This window comes from Gallus gallus, chromosome 5 (assembly GCF_016699485.2).
Source record: "Gallus gallus isolate bGalGal1 chromosome 5, bGalGal1.mat.broiler.GRCg7b, whole genome shotgun sequence".
Taxonomy (NCBI): domain Eukaryota; kingdom Metazoa; phylum Chordata; class Aves; order Galliformes; family Phasianidae; genus Gallus; species Gallus gallus.
The window spans coordinates 38,115,864-38,139,459 of NC_052536.1; the positions used below are offsets into that span (position 1 = coordinate 38,115,864).

General features: G+C 43.7%; 2 protein-coding genes across 3 annotated transcripts in view; both read left to right on the forward strand.

Annotated features, from left to right (window-relative positions):
• The window catches only part of GPATCH2L (G-patch domain containing 2 like), a 78,428-nt gene that overhangs the window by 48,055 nt on the left and 6,777 nt on the right, over window positions 1-23,596 (forward strand). For both annotated transcript variants that reach the window (XR_006939501.1, XR_006939500.1), the window contains exon 11: window positions 12,594-12,648. The gene's annotated coding sequence lies outside the window, so the exon portion shown is untranslated. The remainder of the gene's footprint in view (window positions 1-12,593; window positions 12,649-23,596) is intronic.
• ESRRB (estrogen related receptor beta) overlaps window positions 23,181-23,596 on the forward strand; it is a 127,696-nt gene continuing 127,280 nt past the window's right edge. Inside the window, exon 1 of the mRNA XM_015287714.4 lies at window positions 23,181-23,467. The gene's annotated coding sequence lies outside the window, so the exon portion shown is untranslated. The remainder of the gene's footprint in view (window positions 23,468-23,596) is intronic.

Consider the following 23,596-nt stretch of genomic DNA (forward strand, 5'->3'; position numbering starts at 1 on the left):
TTTGCTTCTATGGAGACAAGACACTGTTAATACTAATGGTTACCTCCTGGCCTCAATTGCATGTATCCAAGTGTTTGGATGTTAGAAAAAAAGGAATAAAGAAAATCAGGTTACTTGCATTTATAGCATAGACTTACAAAACTAGGTTGAATGCAAAGGTGAGAAGTTTTGGGCAGTTTCTCTTTTATTTGTGAGATTATAGATTATTAATAGAAGGCTAGCTTTATCACAGCTGGGAGGTTACTTTGCCTCTTATTGATGCTTTCCAGGTAGATATAAATTTTGGATGTGTAATAAGTGTATAATATCATGTTTGTAGAGGAGACAGTTCCATTCTGACTCCAAACACCTCAGCAGTTGGTTTAAGAGATCTCATTCCCGCAATCGCCTTTGCCTTGGTGATATTTTTACTGAATTGTTTTATTTCAAGTTTTGTATTTTAGTGACTCCATGCAGTTGTTGTCCATGCAAGTGACTTGTTTAGGGCCTTCATTATTTGGCCTTTATATCCTTTCTGCCTAGCATGATTCTCTTCCTCTCAAATGCTACCAGCCAAACCATGAGCTACTCAAAGAATATTTTTCTGGATTTTACAGATGTGGCTGTTGTTGCAGTATTCCACTGTAGGTCACAGTTTCTGGGCCTTGCCATGTACCACACAGTAGTTCCACTGAACAAGATGAAATATTCAAGATGAAAACCAATTTGCTATCACAGGGTATCACTGAGATATTTTATGTTTAAATAACACAAATATAAAAATATATGTAATATAAAAAATAAGATTTCCTTTGGTCTCAAACACTCTGAAATATTGCAAACAAGAAAATCATAGCTCTTGGCAAAGGTTTGTGATGCAGCATAAGGGCTTACTGGGACCGTCTTTTCCCCGCCATGTAAGCTCTTCTCAATTGGAAATACTTAACACCCTGTTAGTTTCTGATGTGTTCTCTAATAAGTTGGTGATCTCAATTTTCTCTGAGAGACTTTAAATTATGAGAATATAACCACGTGCATGTTTGCAGAGCCTGCTTTGAAATACTTCACTCCATCTAATGCATAGTTGGGTTATTTTACAGTTTTCATGGTAAGGATGCCAGGAAATCTGCATAGCATTCAGTGAGTGGTTGCTGAAGAGCTTTAAACTCCTTATTTGGGAGATACAAGGGTGTTATTTCAACAAAGCAATCTGTGGACAAACATGATGTCCTGAACAACTGCTGTAACCCAGGTACAGGCAAGAAGAGGATCCTTAGGTGGTGGTGTTTGGAACTGAGATTTACTTGGGGAGCTGAGCCCACGCTTCTGAGATGCTGTTAGAGAAATATGACTTGGATTGAAAGCCGAGTAAGTTTTTGCTTTTTATATCACCTTACCCTGTTATCCACTGCCTGGATTTTTTTCTCTCACTCTGCTGATGGTGTGTATGCATTTAGTTCTCTGTGAGTCCTACCAAAGCAGCGGAAGCCATGTTGAGAATGGTGTCTGCCTGTCCCCAAACTTCTTCCCTTGTGCTCTTTGCTCCTGTGAAGGAGATGCCCACTCAGTGTGGATGCATTTCACTTCAGAATTCATACTGGAGGTGGGGATGTGTTTTGCTGGTGACAGCAGCACATTGGTAAGGGTTGTCCTGCTTTCTGCAGACCCTGCGCTTTGTGCTCTCAAGCTTTGCTTTCAGTAGCAGGATCAATTTCTCTAAGAGCAATATAAGAGACCAAGCTATTGCCTCTGGTAATAGAACTTCCCATGCTAATGCTAAATGGAGGCAGTTCAGCAGTATCTTCCCTGGATGAATCTGCTTCCCATTTGGTACTTCCCCAGGGTTCCTCTCTGCTGACTCCTTCGTGAGTCTGATGGGATGAATACAAACCAAATATTCCTTCATGGGTTCCTGCAGCATTGAGAAGAATTGAGGAACTGTACTGATTTCAAGTCTGTTTCTATTGCATTATTCTGGTTGAGGGCCTGAAGGCAGTGATGGCATTGGGGTATTGAGCTGTTTAATTTTACTGTGGAAGTGTCTAAAATGTTGCAAAACAATGAAAGAGTTGATTTAGCTGTTATTGACTGGAAATAGTCATGGTGGCCAGTAGGCTGCACTAGGCCAGGGCAGAGACTCTTGGTTCTGTCTGAGGATAAATCTGAATACAAGTATCCTCTAAACGATTGTAGGTTTGACACATGGGCCAGGCACACTACAGAGTGACTGTCCTGTCATGGAATCATTAAGGTTGGAAAAGACCACTAAGATCATCTAGTCCAACCATCAACTCATCACCACTGTGACCAACAAACCATATCTGATGTACTAATCAAGAGCATATGTCCCAGGTGCAAAGCCAGCTACTTCAGTCACTGTGAAAACAAGCAAACAAAAAACAGCAAAATCAAACCAACAAACCACAAACATTTTTTCTAATTTATTCAACCTGATTACATAACATCAAAGCAATATTAATACCCCAGTTTGCGAGGTGGGAGGAGAGGCCAAAATGCAGCTATTTGCCCCTAACTCCTATTAATGGAAGATACCCTCTTTTGTTACTCCTTTCCTCCGGGGTATTGATGATGTTTTGTTGGCAGGATTCTGGATAGCTCATCAGAAGTCAGGGTATGAATGAAACAGCGGGACTGAAGTAACCCTGGGATGAGAAGGCGACCTATTCAAAGGTGCCTGTACTGTATCCCTTTTGAGGATAGGTAGAGTTTCACCTTTTGCATTTGAAATTCTTATGGGGTCCTGAATTTGCTTTGAAATTGCAGGGAACAGAGGTTTCTTCTACACGCTCAGCTGAGTATTACCAGAAAGTCCAGCTTTCCTAAACAAGGCTGATCCTTTGCTGATCTGTTACTGGAACCAGAGGCTATAATGGGCATATGTTACTTGTAAGTCCCTATATTTTCCATTAGGAGACTGATGAGGGGAGGGAGAGAGCTGGGCTGCCTAGCTTGACCTTGTGTTTTGTTTTTTTCCAGTTTTTGTTTTGTTTTTATTCTTTCTACACGTGCCTCTAATTGATCTTGAATAGAAGGGACAGTTAAAGAAGACGTTAAGGTGAAATGAAGCCATAACTGTGACTGGAGACTTTTATTAAGTGTGGCAAAGTTCCCTGGGCTGCGTAGAAATTGTTTATTGATTTTGGTATGGCTCGGTGCTCCAGAGTAATCGCCCGCAGAGCCGCTGGAGAGAGAGCAGAGAGGAGAATGCTTGGCCAGGCCCCTGCTGCCTCCTGCCCTGCTGCTCTTTCCCCTGTGCTGGTGGGCTTCAGCCTGTAAGTGCGCAGCCGCAGCTGGTGCTGGGCTCTGCCCTCTGTTTGGGAAGCACCTGGTAAGGGAGGAAGCGACTTTGGAGTATGCAGTGGTCAAGAGAGCATGATGCTGCTTTGGCTGCTTCTTGACTCTTCCACCTGTGGTTTATTGGATACAGGATCCTATGCTGGGCAGCAAGGCCAGCATGGCCTGCTTAGCTATGGACAGGGCAGTTCTGTGATGAGGCAGAGATGAACACGTTTTTGTTTCTCGGTAGCATCTCGGAGAGGTTTAGGCAAGTGCCCCTTGCTAAAGCACCCTGAAATACACTGGTCCCTTGTTCCAAGGGGGAAATGGACATGGAAGCAGTTTTCAAAGCATTTGGTTGGATATGTGAGTGAATTCTCAGAGACACGTTGCATGGTACTTGATACTCTCTCTTCTGCGAGAAAGATACTGGTAATAAAACAGAGCCTTTATTCTCTCCTCTCTCTCCGGTATCCACAGTGTTTATTTTTACCATCTGGTAGCATGGATTGGTTTAATCTCCTTCCTTTCTTCTATGGAAGACTTCAGAGGGCTGCTATAGCGTGGTTGTTGGGTGGATGCTGCTTCGATGTAAACCAGTGTGTGGAGGAAGGAAAAGAGGACTTGCCCACTTGGTTAAGGCTCCTTTAGAGCCTTTGTCTCTAATAAGAATGTCAGAACCTCTGATGCTAGGTGAAAAAACAAGCTGCATTGCTTTCTTCATCGTCTGTTCTGTGTGCAAGAGTGGAATTATGAAGCCAGAGTAAAGATAAGATCCTCCTTTGAATCACTAGGCAAAGTGTTCAGGTGGCTGTGTAGATGCTATAAAGATCTTTTTTCTGCTTTGCACGAATATTTTGTTTCTTTAATGAAAAAGATGTGGAAATGTGTATTAGTTTAAAATTTAATTTCCTATAGGCCACAGTGGTAATGGAAGGTAAAATATCTCTAAAGTGGTGGCAATTTAACTCCCATATAAGGTGTTTAGAAATGGGATAAAATAATATAAATAAAAATTTGCATCTCCCTGGAGAGTTCTCAGACAAAAATGACACATGAGCATAAGTGCTAGGAACAGCAGTAACAGCTCCAACTCTGATCTGTTTGTTTGGTTGTCTTTGGTTTTTTTTTTTTTCCCTGTAATAAAGTTAAAAAATGTAACACACTGTGGAATGAGGACAATGAATTATGCTGATGTGGTCTGTGTACTTTGGCTAGGAAGTGTGAATGCTGTAATGGAATCTGCATCACTCTGCGCTGGTACTTCAGAGCATATGCTGTGTATGGACATCACGTAAACTTTTGTAATGCTTAGTTGTTTGAATGAACTAAGAAGATGGATTTATTCTCCCTCTTTCTCTCTTTCAAAAGAAAAAAAAAAAATGTATTTTAGTTAAAGCTGCAAGGCCTTGTCCTGTGCCTTGAGTTTCCCAAATGCAAGTTCTCGCTGGTAGGGGCTGTAGCTTTACTGCTCCTTGTGGTTCTGTGAGATATTTTTGAGCCCCCAACCCTGGGAAGAGTGAGCTGGCTTTAAATTCCTCAGTCCAGCACCTCAGACTGAAGGAGTTATTTTTAACCTGCTTTGACCTCTGCTTGAGCAAGAATAAAATGGGGATTGGGCAGAATATGACACAAATCAATAGGTTATCCCAACAGATGTGATCTTTGGCACCATTTTGCCTTGGACACTTGCTGCAGTAACAAAGATAAATGGTGATTTGTTAACATTGTGATCTAGGGACTGGGTGGCTCAGTGGATCGTGTGGTGACCTCTGGCCTCTGGGTCTCCAGGCTGCGAACATCAAGATGAAATCTCATTCTGATAGTAGGAAGGGATAAAAGGTCCACAAGGGTTGGGTGGTTTTGGCTCGGTGCTAATCATAGCGCTCCACAAAACAATCGAGCAAGAACTGAGTAGGCAATACCTCCTGGCAAAAGGAGCTGCAGCAATAGGGAGCTGGTGGTCAGTTACTGTGTGCTGAATCTTACAGTGCTTTCATGGAGTGACACCAGAGCCCTCAGAACTGCTTTGTCTCTCAGCCTACCTATCAGAGAGGGCTTGCACCAGGGACGATTTGCTGTAGTAAGAGGGAAATTGACTGCCTGAAATCAGCTTCCCTTTCACTTTCTGGGACATTTTCTGCATTTCTTTTGACCTTTGACTGATTGCTGAAGGATAGCAGTGAGGTTTTTTTATGAGCTAAGCTATGGGAAGCAGCAAGTACAACCAGGCTAGCTGTGAGCAAGTCATGTCTTCACTGACCTTGTGCAAGCTGTCCAAACCTCCACAGAGCCCTGCAGGTAGCTTTTATTAAGTTCTCACATGTGTTTAGTCCATCTTGCAGCAGTCTGTGATGGTGTATTCTGCTCATGGTGCAAACAAATTCCTGCAACAGAAATTTATCCAGAATGTGGGCAACGATTCATATGTATTTGTGTGTGTTGTAACTGATCTTGTGTAAAAGGGCCTAAGCCACAGCGAGTTCTTGTCTGCTTCAGCCGGTGTTCAGTTCCTCCTGCCATAAGGAGGCAGTATGGCAGTATCTCATTCTAAGCCGAGCCCTTCAGCTTGGCTCTGGAACTCGTCACGGTTTTGCCTGCAAGACTGGCACCAAGACAGGTGTTGTGCCGTGTTCTGTCCTCTCAGCCTTGAATAAGGGAGCAAAGCACTTGCATCTGTAGAGCGGGGGATCTAATAACTGCTTTATTGATGCATGCAAGATGCTTAGCTGTGGTCATGATCCTTCCCACGTGGTAGATCCAAAGATTACATGAGGGCTTATGTTGTGCCTGGAACTCCCAATTCTGCCTCTGTGACAATCCCTTACACCATCAGTCCCAATTTGTACTTCACACTGGGCTATGCATTGCTGTGTTATAAAGAATGATGTGAATTATGTGGTTGAGAGTAGCCTCTCTCATTTTTCTTCATCTCACCAATCTGTACATTGTATGTAAACCAATGAGTTGGAACTGCAGTGGGCCAAGGCAAGCTTTTGCTCGTGTCTCTGTCTAGTGCTGTCTTACCATTGACAGTTGCTCATGGATCTCAGATGGAAAGCCATTTTTCAATCCATAGATTGCATACATTGTAGGTTGCTCACAGCACTCGTTTGCTGCTTGAGATTTTGTAGAAGAAAGCTTGAGCCAAATAATCTTGTCCTTGTTTTCATCTTCAGAAGCTGATGGTAGTGGGAGATGCGGGTTCCTGATAACTTCTTGTTTTAGACCAAGATACCCCTCTGTACCCTGCTCAGCTGCTTGTTCTGGCTCATACTATCTGAAGATCCTCATGATATTTGTTTCTCCAAAAGCAGGGGATGCAGCCACCCCTTAGCCGCTAGCTCTGTCCCTCACTGCCATGAGGACAAAGGTCTCTCTGTCAGTCTCTGGACAGAAGTCTCTGTCCCTCTCCCATGCAGCCCAGCTCAGAGCTTGCCCTGGCTCCATGCTGTGCAGAGAAGAGAGCACTGGGCAGACTGAAAGTAGGATGTCCAGCTCACCATGTCCCTGCAGCCATGATGCCACTGTCCTCCAGCTGCCACCACAGCCTCCTCCAAGCTCCTGCCTCTCTGTTCTATGCAGAGTACATTTGGGGCTGAACTTTGTGCTTGTACTGTTTGGGGACAGCAGTGTGGTTGGTGGGCCAGGAATATTAGAACCTGCATGTGAAGTAACACCAAAATTGGCAATGGCAGTAGCCTTGCAACAGATTTCCAGGTGTGCTGCATTAGCACTGCTATCTTTTCCTGCCAGGCCTGTCATTCTGTCTTAGAAAAAAGAGGAAGAAAGAAGGAAAAAAAAAAAGAATGAAGGAAAGAAAAACAGCTAAAGAGAGAAGGTAGCAAGGTAGCTGCCTAACAAGACCTAGTTTCCATTATATTTTTAGCCTCTGATTTTATTTTTTCCATTATAATTCAGAATTAACTGTTTCGTTGTTTTGTCCAGGCTGGTATCAAGCTTAACTGATCTAGAGTTCCCTGCCAACATCCATTTTGTCCTTTTCAGAATATGGGGATTTTACTGTCACTGCTTCAGTCTTCCCCTGAGTATTATGAGTTTGTTGTTTGTTTTTAAAGAAGTATTGAGATCACGGATGAGATCCTTGGAGGCTATTGTTATAAATTATTCTGTTACATCCCAAAGACCTCCAAAGATGGAGATTGTGCACCCTCTCTGTGCAGTTTGTACCAATACTTGACTGTCTTCTTAATGGAAAAGCTTTTTCTTCTATCCACACTGAACCTCTTGTTTCCATTTACATCTGCTGTTTATTGCTGTCCCACCATGTACCTCTGTAAAGAATCTGATTCCATCTTCTTGATAAGCTCCTGATAAGTATTGAAAGTCTGCTGCTACGTCCCTCCAAAGACACCCTTCTCTCCTGGCTAAACAAGCCTGGTTCCCCGCTAATCTCTCCTTACAAGGAAGTGCTCCAGCATCCTAACCAACCTGTTGGCTTTCTATTTAATTTGCACTGGTTTATCAGTCTCTTGTACTGGGTCTCCCTTATTCAAGATGTTGTCTGACAAGTGAAAGAAATTGTTATATCTACTGACGTACTGGCTGTGGTCCTATGACTACAGCTTAGGGTACTGTTGGCCATTTTTGCTGCCAAGGTGCATTGCTGGCCCCCAGGTCCACTTCAGCAAAGTTGCTACTCAACCAGTCAGGCTATGGAATGTGCTGCTGCAGTGGTTTATTTCTTGCAAGGTGTAGGACTTTGTGTTTGTCCTTGCTGAATGTAAGAAGGTTTATGTTAGCCCAATTCCTGCAACGTGTATAGGTCCTTCTGGATGACAGCCATGCCTTAAGCATATCGACTGCTCTCCCTTCACCACTTGGTGTCAAGTGCAACTTTGATGTGACAGAGCACATTTTCATCTTCCACATCATTCATACAGATGTGACACAGGTCACCTCCCAGGATACACCCTTGCATACCTCTTGTTGTTGACTTTCAGTTAAGTATATAAGCATCATCAGGTTTAACAAATCTGATAGCCTACTTGTAATCTTATATCAGTCTTGAGACATCCTGGGAAATGTCAAGCCTGGCCAGGTCTCTCTGGATAGCATCACTTCCCTCCAGCATGTCAACTGCGCCACTCAGCTTGGTGTCATCTGCGAACTTTCTGAGAGTGCACTTGATCCCACTGTCCATGTGGCCTACAGAGATGTTAAATAACACCAGTTCCAGCACCAATCCTTGAGGAACACCACTCGTCACCAGTCTCCACTTGGATATTGAGCCACTGAACAGCACTCTGAAACAAAGATCTTTGAGGAATTCCATTCAGTGTCTTTGAAGCCCTTTCTCTGCAATTCCATGCAGTGTCAGTTGCCTCTCTCAACCAGCTCTGTATCTTGCCTGCTCTGTATCTCTTTCCTGAGGAGGAAAATGGACCTGTACTCCAACCCAGCAAGTGTTGTGCGTAGTGGAAGAATACGTTTGTTCTGTCCTCTTCCCTGAGAGACATTCAGATAAAAAAATAAATTGATTTCTATTGCAGGTCTCAGAATGAGATAGCAGGAGCATTGCTCTCATTCTTCTAAGATATATCTGTCGACACTGTGATTAGTGATCCACAGGCAGCTTAACTGCAGCAGTTGAAACTGAAGCTGCAAAGTTCCTCTGGATGTTGAGAGCTTTCTACGCTTACTTCCTTCTTGCAAGAAGTTCGGAGAGATAATTTCTTCATTGTTGGGCCAGGAACAAGGGAGATAAGGCTGAGAGAGAGGCGACCATCTTCTTTTGTTCTGCTGCTGGCCCCAGAGCAGGAAGGCAAATTCCAGCGCGGAGTCAGTTGTTGCTTTGTTGCTCACCTGTCAGTGCAGTGGCCTCAGGTGAATTGAAGCAGCTCTGAAACTGTCCTTCCACCAGCCTGTGGGTGTCCAACTTTTTGGATTGCCTTGGCTGCGCTGAGTGAAGGGGAATAATCTTGGGCTGCATATAAAATATATAGTTAATGTACATAAGTAACAAAATGTGTATATATATATATATATATGTTAATTAAATCATAAAGAGCAACAATATCGTGAAACTTTTGGAATATTTGACCTAATGTTTCTGAAACTAATGCATCAATGTAGTTCAGTGAAAGTAGCTACAATTTTTAGTGAATTCTCATGATATTCATTGGAAATTTTTGATTAAATTCTACTCTCCATAGTATCGTTTAAACTGGAAGGGACCCTTTTAAGATCACTGTAAGAGATTATTCTTTTATATCACTGACTCAAAGTTTGCTGAGGAACAAGTCCAGGGCAAAGGTAGAGAAATCTTCTGTCTGGAGGACACTGATGGACGGGTCCTGGCTAAGGGTTGTGAAATCCTTTTAGGAGCACAGATGGACAAGGCCAGGGGCAAGGAGAGAGGGATAAGCTGCTGATAATGGCCGGGAAACGGTCTTTTGTGTGGACTTATCTCGAGGAAGATGGCCATCCCAGGAGGTATGCACATGTCCATCCCATCACCCCAATCTGTAATAGTGTCCATCCTCCCCTTTCTTCATCTCCATTATTAACATTTGTAATAAACTGGTCAGACCAACATTTGAACCGTTGTTTCTTAATCTCACACCGAGCATACATATTTCTAAGAACCTCCTCTCCCTCCTATAAATTGGAGCGAGACAATCATCTAGTCCAGTTCCCTGCAGTGAGTAGGGACTCCTATAGCTCAGTCAGGTTGCTTGGAGCCCCATCCAGCCTGACCTTGAATGTCTCCAGGGATGGGGCATCCACAACATTTCTGGGCAACCTGTCACACATCCTTCTTCCTTATACCCAGTCTAAATTTCTCTTGTTCTAGTTTGAAATAATTTCCCTTGTTCTATCACTGCAGACCCTGCTAAAGAGTCTGTCCCCTTCTTTCTTATAGCCCCCTTTAGGTAGTAAGAGGCTGCTCCCAGGTCTCCCTGGAACCTTCTCTTTTCCAGGCTGAACAGCCCCAGCTCTGTAAGCCTGCCTTTGTAGGGGAGGGGTTCCATCCCTTGGATCATCTTTGTGACCCTCTTCTGAATGCACTCCAACAGGTCCATGTCTCTCCTGGAGAGAGAACTTTGCACCTGGAGGCAGTACTCCAGGTGGGGTCTCACCAGTACAGAGTAGAGGGGCTTCATCCTTGTGTTTCCTCCTTGACAGCTGTTCACAAATGTGCGTACTACCATAAAGCAATGACATGAATAAGGCATTGTTGTGAAGCCAGGGATATTTCTTTCTGGTAGTTTAGGTCTTAGAGAAGTCTGGTAAAGAGACACGGTCCGATTTTTTAGTTGAATAGCTAATTGCAACTCTATACATTCCATTTGAAAATTTGCAGGTAATGTATTTATGTCAACTAAAAATGGAATTGCATATATACAAAAATTCTCAAATTTATGTGTAAAAACGGAAAACGTGGCTGCACATTTTGTGCTGTTCACAAGAACTGTGTTTAGACAATGTAGCACAGGGCATGCAATTATTTGCCCTAACTTGAGTTAGCAGAAGTGAGAATGAATGTTCTGAAGGGAGGTTGGAAATAAGGGACAGGGATGGGTAGTTGGGAGGGCGTAGCTACAGAAGTTCTTGTGATGGGGGTGTCTTTGTGGAAATTGAAGTGGAAGAGGGAAAGGGAGGATGGAACTCTGAAGAGCAGGTAATGACATCTGTAAAGGTTTTGTGGAGAGCAGGCCAGGCCAGTGCTCCTAGCTTACAGTTGCTGTTGCTTGCTCACTCACTCCTCACGTAGGAGGGGGAATGGAAGCTATGAAGTGGTCAAAGGATGATGATCATCATCATAAAAGAATCTTAGAAGCTTGAGACAGAAAGATCTGGTCTGCACCATTGAGAACCTGGTGTGTAATAGCCTGAAATGGCTATTGAAGTGGGACAGGGATCAACATTCAGCCTGGTATGATTAATCCTTTTCATTAGATATAAGGGAGAGGAGGTAAACAGACCATTAATTAAATTTACAGAAGATACTAAATTGGGAGCACTGTAAACAGTGACTGAAGTATGGAATGCAAAGGGATTTGGAAATTAGAAGCAGTGGTAGGAAATAAAGATTGCTGTTGCCAGAAGATGTTCAAGTGAAAGCAAACCAAACTGAAACTGGTATTTGGAGAGGAGAAGCCTAAAAGACTATGATGCCAGAAGGAGATGGCAGCTGTGTGAGGGTATTCGTTGGGTATTTTACTACTACAAAGTTACTGCCTGTTGGGGAAATCTCTAGATTGTGCTCCTTGGAGAAAGATGCGAGCAAGCGACGCTCAGGACAGGAGTTCCAGGTTTTTGTTGTGACTTTGAACTCTTGCTTTCAGTGTTTTGTCTATTTATCATGTGGAAGACAGAAGGGAGCATTAGAGCTATTGGAGGTTAACATTCACCTTTTGTTGGGGAATTTGCCTCACTGTCAGGCCTAGGTTTTGCTGGGCCATTACGGCAGTTTATACCGCCTTATGCCAGTGGCTTTCCACCTCAGCTGGGGGGAGTATGGAAAGCATGAACATACATTCCTCAACGGTTGTAGATGGCATCTCTGGACAGTGAAGTGATGTGAGAGGATTCTGAGTGATGGGCTGCTGTATGTGGGAACTTCCCTGTGAATAGGGCCTTGGGTATGCCTAGAGGCACTCACAGCAGTTTCTGTGCAGCCTTCATAGTGCTCCAGTGAGGCTGATGGAGGTTGAGAGGAAGTGAGTGAATTTTAATTAGGGTGAGCTTGTAATGTGGGTCTCACTAATTTGGAGTGGTTCTGCTGTGCCTACCTCATCCTAAGAGGAGCAGGGAGACGTGACAATTTTAAAGAGAATGCATATTAAAACTATTTTACGAGGTTAGCATTGATCCTGATGCCACCAAACATTGATGCTGGCTGGTGCTGGACTGTTACACCATGTGGGAAATGCTTCGTGCAAGATGGGAGATTTCAGCTGCAGTGGATTGTTAGTCTGTAAAAGTCAGGAAAGGGTGAGGCAGGGAAATGTAACCAGGGAAGGAAGATTATTGTTCTTCCCCTTGACAGCTTTTTGCAGTCCTCTCCAGCCTGACCTCCACTGGCTGGGTTCACATGGCCAGTGCAGTCGTTTTGCCCCTGAGATAACGAGTATGACTTATCTGGCTATAGCTTCTGGTGTCTGCACCTATATCCTCATCTCAAGGGACAAAGGAGGAAGGTCTGGAAAGAAGAAGGTGCAGAGGATTTATATAGAAAGGAGCCACCCAGCACTTGAAATAGACCAAGGTGGAGTGAGGTGTGGAAGTGTAGAAGTTACTACACCAGTTTGTGCTAATTATCTGCCTGTTTCTTTTGTGCTCTTTCCCAGAGTGGTTGGTATGGGGCGCTCCAGGAGGACTGGATTTGGAATGTGGAGTTTGGAGGTAAGTTTTCTCTATTCCTGCTGGTTTGAGGTTGACTTCAGCCTCTAAGTTGGGTATTTGCCTTTTCTTCTAGAAAGTGGATCCAGCTGGCGGTGCCTAGACAGCTCAGAGGACAGCTGTGTACAGTTTTAATCTCTTTCTGCTGGAATATTAGAGGAGATAGAAACAGCTGTTGTGTCAATGCACAAGACCTAAAGACAAATCTGGCAGTAATGCCAAGGAATTGCCACCCATTTGGTTCATACAGCCTGTGAGGGACTCCTATAGCTGACATCCACTCACTAATATGGAGCTGGTGCACAGTTATTCTCCAGTACGCAAAAGCCTGCCAGCCTAAGAGTTTTGGGTGAATTAGAGCACCACACTCTGCAAGTTTCATCTAAATCTCTCTTGATATGAAAATTTTGTATTGAGAGGCAGACTATCCCAAACTACTCCAAGTATTTTTTTTGCTGCAAATTTTGGCAGCTGTCAGTGACAGAATAGAGGATGTATCAATCACCTCACAATTTATATACTTATCTGATCCTATTTTAAATCCTGCTTGATTGGTATCTTTAGTGCTGCCGGGTGGAGGTAAGTCCCATGAGTTAATGTGGCTTCATACATTCTAAATGAGGACTTGCTTTTACTGTCACTGAACACCGTGCCATGTTCCTGTTGTAAAGAAGCATGTTCGGCAGTTTCTTCAGGCATTTTCTTCTCCCAGCTTTGCACTCCCCTTTCTACTGTCATCTTCCACAAGTTATTATCCGGTGCTGACTGTGTGCTCTCTGAGGCCGTGGCTCCAGTGTGCTCTTTATTGATAGTATCTGAGGAAGGAAAAAGTATTTTTTCCTTCCACTAAAAGATTGCTTCAACATATGGAGATAGCGCTTCTGTAGAGCACAGAACATAGGGACAAAAATTCCTATCCGTTATCACTTAGTATTTCCTTCCTGATACATCTGAATGAGGTTGGTTTTTTGTTGTTGTTGTTGCTTTTTTTTTTTTTATCTTTCACTCTGCAGTGATGACAAGAACGTTTCCGTTGAAATTTTCTGTTTCCTATACATATTGGGAAATTCCAGTCCTCTGGAAGTGCTGAGCATAGTCTGCACTGCCTGGCTTTGGCCAGTGCTAGATTTCACTAACAATACTCTTCCCTTCTATCCAGCTTTGTCACTTCAAGGTTCTGCCGAGCCCATTTTTACCTTGTTTAATTTAAACAAGGCCGTCATCTGCAGTTTTCTTGCAATAGTATTCAGGTTAGTCATAATATACCCCAGTAGTCCTAGCACAGACCCTGGTGCAGATGAGCTTTTGACCTGTTCTTGTGCTGAGGACTGGCTATTCATTCTCTATCAGCATTTTCAGTTTCATCTAATTTCTCATTTGTGACAGAAGTCCCACTCCATAGATACTGCTTTTCCAAGAGTCTCTCAGGAGAAAAAAAACAGCCCATCATTATCTAAGGGTCCAGATTGTCAGCTGGCTCTCACATAAAGGTGTTTAAGATGTCACTTGAAAGAAGTCCCTTCAGTCTAAGTAGAGGGCCAATTCTTGTTCCAAAGTGAAAGAACTGGCTTATTTGGTAGTTGTAAATTAGGCTAATAATTGTTAAGTCCAGCTTGTATAGGTATTAGGCCCTTGAGTGTGTCAGTCATGGAGATCCCTTTCAGTGTGGCATTTCACTCTTCCCTCACATCCATCAAAGGTGAGGTAAGTCTCTCCTGTTAGGGGTGCACCCAGGCATTCATGAGGAAAACTGTGATGTAGTGGAAGGGGAAAAACTCTTGAGCATCAACTGATGTTTGGGTGCCCTGACTTCAGCCACAGGAAACTCAAAGGCCACTGCTGCTTCCCCCCCCCCCACGTGGCCAGCAGGATATGACATTGGGTGGTTATCACAGAGAACTGCCTTTACATTCTTTCCCTTTGATGAGTCTCCTTTAGACTAATTGCTTAATTACTTAGCAAGGAAAATGAGCACTGTGAAGTTAGGAGTGTAGGCTGGTGATACTTCATCCATGAGAATTCACTGTGGAACTGAGATTTCTCTGGGATTTGTGGACGAATGCGCTCAGTGTCTCCCATTGTCTAATTGCACGATTCTCCCCTTGTTCCAGTGTTCCTGGTTCTCTGCAGTACCCAGCCTCACAATACTTCTGCTATTCTCTGTTCTTTGGCATGTGCTTCCCAGGTGCTCATACCCTCCTGCTTCTGAGGCTGACCCTGTGATGACAGCTGCCTGGCTGCCTATCAAAAGCTCCATTTAGAGCTGGCCTGAGTGCAGACAGAAAGCTGCAGTGTTAGACCCCGAAATCTGACACAGTGTGGCTTGCCCGCTTTTCAGTGGGTCCTTGACAGCCTTTCAGCTCATGTCTGTCAGCCCCCCTACCAGGCACACAAGTTCACTTCCATCTTGGAAGAAGGAGAGAGAGAAGTGACATTTCACCGAGCAGCGGGCACGCCAGGGGATGTAGGGAGATAAGGCAGGATCACAGAAGCAGCTGAAATCCCCAGCGGATATTGCGTTTCTGGCTGGATTGACAGGTTAAAAGTATTGCTGGGACAAGTCTCTCTGCTCCCTCAGTCCCAGAGGACTGTGCAGTGAGAACAGCACTCAATCCTAATGAATCTTGGCCTACATTGGAACCAGTTCTGCCATAGCCTGGCATGAGAACATCCATGGGGAATTTGTTTCCAGCTTTCAACGAGAGCTACCCATAGAATGGCATTTTAAATAAATAAGTTCACTTAACGAACAACAGCAGTAAATGAACAGAAACACTGATGTGGCCGGGGATGAAATATTAGCATTTTTCAAATCCGTTTAGTGAAGACAGCTGCTGGGCATTGGTTCAGGTCTTTGTATTAGCAGGCTGTTTGCAAAGCACTAAACTGACTTCCAGACAAAACCTTCTTGAAGCTCAGGAGGGCAAAACTTGTCTTAGTTGACAAACTAAATCTCATCTAAAAAGGTAATAGCTTTGCATTTCTTTCATCCCAAAGTACATATCAGTACTGATGATGATACAGATGTGTCCCAAAGACACATCAGTCAGAGCACGAGCTTCAGTCAGTGTTTTGGCCACTCTGGACTGCAGGAACGGAAAGGAGCACTTGTGTTTTTGTAGGGCTCAAAAACTACATAGAGAAGACCAAACTGGAGTGAGTTGCTATAACAGGACTGCAGGATTTTCAGTGAATTCAGATGACTGTGGTGCACTGAAAGGCTTCCCTCTCACATGACAGCAGCAAGCAGCAGACTCAGATAGTCTGGCTTGAAGAACCTCCCTGCTCCGTTATGAGATGCTTCCTGCCTGTGGCTACATTTCCTGAGGCATTGATCTGTTCAGATACTTGTCTAGCTAACCTACTGGTTCGCCAGCTCTTGTGAGGTGCAGCACAAGATAACAAGGCTGGAGGCTTTGGTCTGTAGTGCAAGTTTTCCACACTTGGAATGATGCTGCTATATCCTTAGAGAAGGAGGAAGGTGCACGAGCAGGCAAGCCTTTTCTTTGAGGTCACTTGCTCCAAGCTGTCTAGACCAGGAAACCTGTGCCACCTCTGTGCTGTGAGTGGTAGTTTCAGTCTAGCAACCAGAACAGAAAATACTGAAAATATGTAGAATCTAAGATGAAGGCTCCCAGCCAAGGGAAAGTGGTACCAACCCTCAGAAAAGAGGTATCAGAGTGCACTGAGGGTCTTCCCAAGGAAATTGTATGTGCAGTAGGGGGAGAAGCAATGGTGACTGATGACTGTGTGACCCAAGCTGTCACAAATAGTTCCTAGACCAGAGCATCCTCCCAAGCAAGTAAGGGGTCTCTGGAGAATGGGAGAGTACTGGGAAGGTGAGGTTGCCTTTTCCTCCTAGATGAGTAGAAACGAACCAAGTCAATAGACTAGCTGGTGATGGGCCAGGGGGCCTAAGGAGCTGTATTTGCCACATAAGGAGGGTGCCTGAGGCCAGGCAGGGTTGCAGGGCTTTGAGGAAGGGGCACGGTGCCTAAGGATGCAGTACTGGGGAGATGAGGATATAACAGTGAGGCATAGATGTGCTGTCATCCTGCAATTAGTGGGCAAATTGCACCAAGGTCTACTTTGTGCCCTGCTTGCCAGCCTCCCCACACTGCTCTCAGTTCCCTGCCCACTCTTGCGCATGGCAGCTGGTGGCACTACCTTTTTTTAATGCTGTGATCTGTGTCTTTTCTCCCAGGTATTGTAATTTTGCAGTACCCTCTGCTCAGGCTATCCAGTCTTGATATCTGAGGCGTGTTGTCCACCTTCTTCCCCCTGTTGTGCTATCCCAGACCCATTTTGCAGCCCCGTGGCTCTGTTCTGCATGCAGCACTGCCCCTTGCAGTCCCTACTGTGAGGTTAATAAAGACCTACTGCCTGAATTACCTTTAGCTTTTATAAACCAAAAAATGCAAACAGCATGTAAGCAGCATTCATTACCTTGCACGCCTTCAGCTGCTTATTGGATACACATCCCCCTCCCTCTAGCATCTCTCTCTTTTTTAATATGTTTTTTTAATTTGTTTTGATGAATGAGTGACAAGCCTGACACCCGATTCGCTGAGATTAATAGAAACGACACAATATTTACGTCGCGCCGACGAGCAATTATCCTGCCATCTATCTTTGAGATTATCTTTCTGATTGAAAACTACTCATCCGTGTAATCGGAATTATTTGGAATTAGAAGGGAATTTATGGCCCCTCTCACTCTCCCTCCTATTTGCCTCTGTCGCAATCCTTCTTTAAGAGGGATCCTTTCTTCCTTCGTTCCTTCCATCCTTCCAGCCTTGCGGATGGAACTGCATGCTTTGCTGTGCCAAGCATCACTGTACAGGAATGGTTGGCTGTGGAAATGTGGGGAGACAGAGCAGTACTGCAGCCAGGCAGGCACTAGGGGCTGTAAGGACATAGTGAAGCCTGGGGATTAAAAGGCTCTTCAGAAAGAAGCTGGCATGAGAAGTGGGCATGTAGAGCATGTGACTTGGTGAAGGCTGTGCAGGCAGTACCAGTGACAGAATAAGTGGCAGCCCCTCACTTATCTCCCTCGTTTGTATGGTCTTGCATTTCCTTCTTTGCAGCTTTGATTTGAGGATGCTTTTTACCAGCTCACTGCTTAGTAAATGTGCTCCTTGTGTATTTATTTTATCTAAATGCTTATCTCTTATTCCAGCTCACTGTGTAGAAGAGGGACCCATGCTTCCAGACATCATCTTGCTTGCTGTAAAACTTTCTGCAGGTATCAGAGTAGCAGGAAAAACAGCAGCAATCCCTGGAGGCAGCCTAGTGTCCTATGTGTGTGGGATAGGATCTGGCAGTCCTGTTTCAATGCTGGTGTCCTCTACCACAGTGCTGTCTGTACAGAGCTTGTAAGAAATACTATTGCTCATTTGTCACTGCCTTAAGGAGCTAATAGGTGGTACAGGATCTCTGTTGGTTTATCTCAGTGGGAAGAGCTCTTGTCTCTTTGCGGGTTTTTTTTGTTTTTGTTTTTTTTTCCCCAGAAGTACCAGTGTTTCCATACTTGTCTTTATTTGCTTTTCATGCTTTTGTTGGCCTGAGATAGAGATGAACTTACTAGTCTGGTTCTCTTAGGCCATCTCTAGAGGCAGGAGCCATACCTCTTCCTTTTTGGTTGATTCCCAGTCAGGATGGCAAAATTTCCACATGCTCTCTGTTCACTGGAAGCCCATCCTTGAACACAGTCCTCAGGGAAAATATTTCCTGCCTTTTCCTTCTTGCAGAAGACAGAAGTGGGGCTATCCTACTGCATGAGGACACAAACTATGTAGAAAAAAACCTGTGCTGTAGCTTAGCCAGAGCCAAGAACTCCTCCTCCTCTGCAAACAGCACTTGTTTGTTTGTTTTTTTAAAGTGGTTGCAGCAGAAACAGAGACAGTGAATTGGATGTCAGGGGATGTCAAGCACCAGAGAGACATTCTAAATGGATCTAGTAGCACTGATGTCCTTTGAGAACTACAACGTGAAAAGGTCTTGGACTCATATAAATCCTGATGAAAAAGGCATAATGGAAGTAATGTAAGTTTATGAGCAAGTGCCATCTTCTGAAAGAAAGACACGGGCTGAATGCTGAAGGAATTCATCCTGAGCTTGATTGCTAAGATGCCAGTTAACATAAAAGCCAGACTGACAAAGATATTTGATACAGAGAGCAGCATAAACAGTTAATGACACAAGGATTTGGAAAGGGAAATGTGTTTTGAGGTACAATTGCTCAGTCAGCTCAAGAGATACAGGCCCAGATGGGAATCCGAGATCCTTCCGCCCAGAAATACCCAATGTTGTTATTAATTAGTATGGAAATATTTTTCTTTCTTCAGAGAGGGCTGTGGAATTGCCAGTGGGATACTGGGGGGATGGGTGTGTGTATGCGTGGGGTAGGCTATCAAGGAACTGTTAATTAGGTTACTTCCCACTGCTGTTGACATGCTGGGGAAGGGGTTTGTTTGTGGGCCAAAATAAAAAGGAGAGGAAAACGGTAGAACTGGAAACAAGAGTGGAAAGTGGGAGAGAAAAAAGCACTTAGGTAGGAAAAAGATCATAGACTGAAAGAAGAGGTGTGTGTAAAAAGGCATTCGTAAGATCTCATCTTCTGATTTGGGAAAGAGTGAGAACTCAGGCTGCAGTTAATACCAAAAGGGAAACTCCTTTGAGGCAGCTGCGGCGTGGGTTGGACACAGCTACTCAGCAGGACTGATCCTCTCCTGCCTTGTCACCAGTCTTCTTGTTCATAGTTCAACAAACTTGGCACCAAAGCTCCTTCCTGACAGTCATGGTATTTTATGCCAGCTGTTGTTAGGAAGTAGAATAGAATTTGAATGAGAAACTTCTCTAGTTGTAGATTACCTGCCTTTGCTGACGTAGGTCTCTTACCTCCTTTCCTTTGGAAAGATCACTTCGGAAAGGGATCTTTCTGAGGTTTGATGAATAATCATAAAAATATTTGAAATTTTTGCTTGTCTTCCTACTTAAAAGTACAAAGTGGTTGAAACATTATCAAGATCTTGTGGTTTTTGTCTCTGTACTTCTGGTAATAGTGTGTAAAGCCATGGGAGAAGTCCGAGCACAAAACTGGCAGAAAGTGATTGTGTAGGCATGTATCTAAGAAGTAGATGCTGCATTTACTGTTCTGAGATAGTGTCAGAACAAGCAGGAGACAAAGGGATGTGTGTGGTGGCAATGTTAGAATAAGTGAAGGATGTATTCACAGAGGGGAAAAAAAACTGAGCAAGTGGGTTACCTAAAAATATCCCTTGCAGAGGGAAGAAATCAGTACAGTTTTGATTATTCAGAGAAAGTGTTTAAGATTTGCAAAGGGTGTGAGTGGTGTGATAAAACAAAGACATAGCATTGATATCTCATATGGAACCAACGCAATCCAGACCTAGTTATCTAGAGATTTGACTCATAGAGAACATAGCTATCTGTGGTATTTTCTTCCAAGAAACTTGTCTTGTAGGAAGTTGGTTTCTGAGCATGCAGAAGTCCTACCCAGCTTCCATGGAGTAATATGGCACTGAGGGGAAGAAAAGGTGTCCAGGCTACAGCCTACCACTGCTTCAAATTCACACGGTTACTAAGAGATCCAGAGTGATCTGAAACAGAGAAAATCGTAAAAAAAGGGATTAAATCTAGCACAACACTGTGGTTTTCAAAATCAGGGGTTTGTGCCTGACAGTGACCATTTATTAGGATACGAAAGATGACTGTTAGCATGTGAATGCATGCCAGAGGCCAAGGAGATGTCCCTTAATCTGCCTCTGATCAGAGAATCCAGGAGAACCCTGTGGAGCCATGCCAACCCTTGACTGTACTCCTTCTGTGCTACATGTAAGGCAGAGCAGAAACAAGGTGGGATGTGCTGTATGAGGAGGGATAAGGCAGGACAAGAGCAATGTAGCTGGCTGAAGCTGAGCACTGCACTGCTCCCGATACTGATTGTATTGGAACATTGTGCTCCTTAGAAAAAATGCATTGTCAGTTTAACTCAGATTTCTTGTTAGGTCTTATTTTCTGAGGCAGTACTATGTGTGTGATTGCACTGAATAAGTTTCTCTAACTTTTAAACCTGTTATCTAATTTCAAACACATTTTGCACCCAGTCACAATTATGAAAGGTACTACGTTTATGTCAGTTTCATGAAATAGGTGACAGGTAGAGGAGGAAGACCTTATTATCATACCTTAGGGAAAGACTGCAGAATGAGCTCATTCTTATTAGAGTCCGGGAGATCCACATGGGACAGAGACTGTCCGAATGCCCCAGTTACAGAAGAGTTCAGTTGAGGCTTGTATCTTACTGGGTGTGCATCAGAGGATCTACTGGTCGGTCAGTGTCTCTCTGTCTTTCCATTTCTTTCTCACTTGCTCACACAGGTGCACACCCAGAGATTCTCTAGTTAGAAAGGCACGAGCTTCCTTACTTCTGGACATTCACAATAATAATGTGAGAGGATTCCCTGGAATTTGGTGAAGTAATATTGCAGCCTCAGTATACTGGAGTTTAAAAAAACAAAAACAAGACAAAAAAAAACCAAACAGTCAAAGATGAGAGAAAGCTATTGGAAGCAAGATGTATTTTTTCGTATCCCTAAGAAGGCAGTGCACACCCAAAATTTCCAGTAGAAAGATTTTTTTCAGGAGATGGGTTGAAGTGAGGTGGTAAAAACACAGTTGAAAACTACTGATGTCTATACTGAGTCTGTCTTCTGCCCCTGTGTTTGCCCCAGCTTTCATTGGATTGATGATCTTTCAGCTTAGTTTCTTTGGAGATATAACATGGACTAAAATATAGGTTTGTAGCTGTGTAATTTTGTTCAGTGCAGTATTCTTATAAAATCACTCCTGTGAAGTGGGTAGTTATAGAAAAAATGATGCGGATCAGGCCTCAAATTATAAAGTATTTGCACTAGAGACCATATTTGCATACATGCATGATGTTTAGTGTCAAAAGGTGCAGGACCTCAGTGAGGTTCTGAATGCTGCTGTAATAATAATAACATTAAAGGAATACAAGTCTGGCTGAGGAGTCACCACAGTGTCTGTAATTAGCTGTGGTAAAAATTATCATTTCTAAGGCATCTGGAAACAAAGTAAGTCTCCCAGATCTACACTAACTATGTAGTCATCTCTGTCATGCCGCAGCCTTAATGACATTTTGTCAGGGAACTTCCTTGCTTTTTGCTTGCTCTGTACTTCTAAATAAAATTAATAGTTGAATGAGTTTTATTTGCCATCTTGCTATAATGTGGATCACTGAGAATGTCCATATTAACAATTCAATATTTGCAAGAGGAGCAGGTAACATTTTGCAAGTACAAGTTAGTAATCCAGAAGCAGCTTCTTTGCACATTCTGAAGGAGCTGAAATGAGTTTTTAGAGATGAAGAACCTGGCTGAAGAAGTTGCCTTTAGAGGAGAAAATCAGTGAAAAGTTTAGGGCAGGGGCCTGCTTCCTCATTCTGTAGCTTTCATTATCAAGTCTTGTTTACTCTTTGATTAAAATTTTCTGGTGTTAGCAACAATTTCTCCAAATTACAGTCACCACTCAGAACTACAGTTCTAAACATTTCCTCCTAAACTCAATTTTTTGTTAAATTTCCTGCTCAGAAAAGAGTAACAAAGCTTTAGAAAACTTTTCTTGGGGGCTTCGTTTGTACAGCTGAGGAATATGAAATATCCAATTGATTAAGACCAGCGTTCCACCTGTGTCCTGCCTGGATGTGAGCTAGTGACAGGTGAGAAAGTGAGAAACACGGTAACTTTCTTTTTTCTTTTTCTTTCCTTCTTTCTTTCTTCTTTTTTTTTTTTTTTTTTTTTTTTTTTTTTTAACGTAAGTTGTTTTCTTTGGAAACCTAAGAAGAAAACATGGAAAAAAATCCCACAGACTATTTTCTAACATTCAGTTCTTCAGAAGAATAATGCATACATAGCACAACTCTGGAGAAGTGGCTTCCCAAGGAGTGGGTCTGTTCTGCAGGTTTCAATGGGGCTTTAGGAGGAAAAGGATCCCAGGAACTCATGGCAAGGCACTTGATTTATTCTAGAGAGACATTCTGTTCTTGTCTATGCTGCTTAAGGTATGCTTACTGTGCACAGGAGAGCACCGTGCAGACACAACTCATCTTAGATACTATTTCATGGTAATCTCCGTTTGAATTAATACAGCCTAGTTCTCACCTGGTTGTAAAGTCCCTATGAATGGGGCTTTTTGCCAAATTCCAAACTTGCTCATTCAGAGCGTGCTGAAGTAGCTCTGCATAACTCTGTTTAGTTAAGATAATGTTACTCACTACATGACATTAAAAAAAATAAAAGGGGTGGGGGGTGGGGGAGTGAGCTGCTTTTACTGGAATTTCTGTCACCTGTTTGCAAAGTGCTTTGATGCCACTGCTCACCTTGCAAAGATGCAGAGGGCTGAATCTACCCCTTTTTGCATGTAATTTAATGTTACACAGCTGTGCTCTGTCAGGAAAGAAATTACTGTGTTCACTTCAGGTCTTCCTCTCTGTGGAGAGTCATGGCCAGGCCTGGTGCGGGTGTGTGCTGAGGCCATGCCCATGACACATTCCTTGAGGGAGGGGACGAGCAAGGAGCTGGGCCTCCCCTCCCAGCAGTAGCACGGCTCTAGGCAGAATCTATGGAAGGGACTAGTTCTTCCAGGTGAGCCCGGGTCCGGGTGTGGCAGGAGCATGGACTAAAGCGCAGCAGCAAGAGGCTGAGCAACCAAATGTCTGCAGCTGAAACCTGGACTCAAAAGGAACCTTCCTCAAGCAGCTGTTTCCAGAGGGCTCTGGGTAAATCTACTCAAAGAAGAGAATGTGAGAGCTGTTTGATGAGCTGCCATTTCAAGATGGCACCTCTACCCTGGAGGGGCCTGTCCACAGGCTGCTGGGGCTCTGTTGTCTGTGGAGCTGGCTGCTCTG